This window comes from Pteropus medius, unplaced genomic scaffold (assembly GCF_902729225.1).
Source record: "Pteropus medius unplaced genomic scaffold, Ma_sr-lr_union100, whole genome shotgun sequence".
Taxonomy (NCBI): Eukaryota; Metazoa; Chordata; class Mammalia; order Chiroptera; family Pteropodidae; genus Pteropus; species Pteropus medius.
Window position 1 is genome coordinate 5682801 of NW_024340700.1, and position 2892 is coordinate 5685692.

General features: G+C 60.2%; 1 long non-coding RNA gene across 1 annotated transcript in view; it reads right to left on the minus strand.

The window, feature by feature from the left end:
• Positions 1 to 592: 592 nt before the first annotated feature.
• LOC120617648 (uncharacterized) overlaps positions 593 to 2892 on the minus strand; it is a 41863-nt gene continuing 39563 nt past the window's right edge. Inside the window, exon 3 of the long non-coding RNA XR_005656983.1 lies at positions 593 to 1153. This is a non-coding gene — a long non-coding RNA (uncharacterized LOC120617648). The remainder of the gene's footprint in view (positions 1154 to 2892) is intronic.

Consider the following 2892-nt stretch of genomic DNA (forward strand, 5'->3'; position numbering starts at 1 on the left):
CACACGTTCTGAGAGGTGGGGGGGGGTCAGGGGACGACGGCGGTCCCGGGGCAGGCCACCCACTCACAGATGCTGCGGCCTTCACAGGCTCCGGGCGCCTCCGTGCAGCTCCCCCTGGGCAGGGTACGAGGCAGCCCGCACCTCGCCAGGGCCCGCAAAGCCGGCAGAGCAGTCGGGAGCTCAGAAAACCGGCGCGTTTCTGTCCCGCGTGGACCGGCTGCAGCTGGATGCACTCATGTGAACTAGACGAGCCGGACCAGAACCGCTGCGCCTGCCACGCGTGCCGGGCCCGACGGCCACCGGTGCCGCGGCTTCACCACCCACGCTGCCTTGCTACTTCCCGGGATCACGGGGCTGGGAGAAACGAACCCCCCACAAAGCTACACTGTAAAACCTCTTGTCTATAATGTTACTTTTCAAGCCACGCAGCTACCGGAGACCGGAGACCGTCCAGGAAATCCGTCTCCACCTGAAACGACCCCTTTAGGTCTGATTCCTGGAGAAGCCGCCGATGGGAACCCGAACTCTGTCTGCAGCAGGCTGCTAAGGCGTCCGGCCACCTGCCCGCAGGACGCTAAGGGTCTGGCCACCTGCCCGCAGGCTGCTAAGGCATCGGCCACCTGCCCGCAGCCTGTGGCAGGCAGACAGCACAGGGCCAGCCCCACGTCCCAGCTGGGTCTCGTGCTGATGTCTTTTCCGCCATCTGTGACTCAGCTTGTGGTGAAAGCACACAGTAGGGTTTTGAAGGAATATTGCAAGGACCCCCTCTTCCTCTCCCCTGGGGACCTCGGGCTCCATAGGTCTGTCAGCTCTATCTGGATTTTCACAGACTCTGAAATCGTGTACGTCATATCCCCTGTGGTCCTCAAATTCAGAACAAGGCTCCAAACGGCCTTCGCAGAAAGCAGGACACTGCGGCCCACCACGCGAGGCCTTTCTGTACTGCGCACAGAGCGTCAAGTAAGTGCACTGTGCCCTGCCGTGTCCCACCCTAAAAGCCACAGCCGACTCTGCTGGACTCTGGGCCGTCACCTTTCACACGTTGTAGGAAATGTTACTCACACCCGCCCGCAAAGAATGAACCGGAGCGTGTCCTTACCCCTCCTGGCGCGGCCGATCCCGTCTCTGGCGTGGCCGGGTCACACGGGCCCTGCTGGGGCAGAAAGCGGAGAGAGTCTCTTTCAGTCACAGAGCGTCGTCCTGCGTTAGCGAGGACATTGCACAGACACTCACCGAGCCTGGGAGTTTTCTATTTCTAAACATTAACCTCCACATAGTTTTAAATCATTGGAGGAGACTCTCTAGCTTCTAGAAAGCCCTCAGCAAACACCGAACGAAGGGAACTCGCAGACCTCTGCGCAACTTTGACATTCAGCTGAAGGAAGTGGCGATGTCCCCATCGCCGACCTCAAAACTCAGCCCCCAACGGGAGTTGCTCGTTCCGCCCCAGACGCACACTGTTTAACTCCGCGGCCGTGGTTATCACCCAGGGGACCAGACGAACGTTTCACGGCGACTTGGAGGGTCTCCAGGCCGTACAACACACTCATTCCAGCTACAGAGGGCGAAGGATTTCAGTCTGCAGACTCACTGATGTACGCCAGTGGAAACTCCAAGCGTGGTCAGTGGTAGGGGTCAAGCCGTGTCCGGGCACTGACGGCGGGCAACTCACTCAAGCACCGGCTCGGTTTCCTCGCCTGCCAGGCTGCGGTGAGGCGGGTCCGATCTTCCGGGCAGAAATGAGCTGGCACAGCCTCAGTGCCCAGCACGCACCAGCCCTCAGCCGCTGCTGGCTACGACGACGGTGCCGGAAGGGAGGGGGTTCCCCAAACTGGAGTCCCCCAGGACCCCTCGCCTCCCTAGAGGACGCCGGCATCCCCTCCTCAACCTCCAAGGTATCTGAACAGACCCAACTGTCTTGACTTCTGGCTCGGTCCCAACTCTGGCCAAGAGACCCAGAAGCTGGCACTGCTGTCCCCAGGACCGAGGACCTGCTTAACCAAGGGACAGACCCCACTCAGTACCCTCCGAATCAGGCTGCAAATAAGCGTAAGGCTCTGTCGTTTTGAAACCATTCAGAAACCTTACTGAAGTCGTTTATTCAAGATATTGATTTTCACCAGCCTCTTCTCTGCAGTATTATTGATTCTTTAAGTGTCTTTGGATGGTGGGGGGCTTCACTATACACATCCACCCCTCACCCCCCCACACACAGGGCTCACGGCCCTCTGGCTTGGCCGGCGGTTTTGAAGAACCTGAGCACAGGCTCTGTGGTCCTGGCTGAACCCAGCGCCTGCTCCTCCCCGTCCTGCACCACACCAGCCAGGAGATGGCAGCAGAGGACGAAGCCCAAGGGGCACCCCGGGGATGGTCACCTGCTAAGACAGGCCCTTCTTCTGTGAGGCCTTCCTGATGGGCACCCAGGAAGAAAATGCTGATTCCACATGCGGCCTGGCCTGTCGGGAGGGCGGGTTGTCCTCCGGGGCCCCTGCCTCTCCTTCTGGGGGTCCGAGGCTCCGGAGACCTGTCAGCTGTCTCTGGGTTTTATAGACTCTAAGGATTAGTGGGTGATGTTACAGCACAAGCAACGAGTCCCCGCCTTCGGCTGTTGGCTGGTTCCTGGACTGTGACCTATGCCTTTTCTAGACAAAGCAGGCCAAGGAGTGTGTGACCAGTCTCAGCACTGGGTGAGCCATGACCAGAAAGGGGGCATTCCGAGCGGCTCGCGTCCCCTGCCCCCAGGGCCATGGGCCAGGCCCACGATGAAGCAGACGGAGAGCGAGCTGCTCAGAGGACTTCTGCTGCCAGCAAGATGGCCGAGAAGAGTGACTGACTGAGAGCCACCCCCGAGTGACTGAGGCCACCCCCGAGTGACTGAGGGCCACCCAGAGT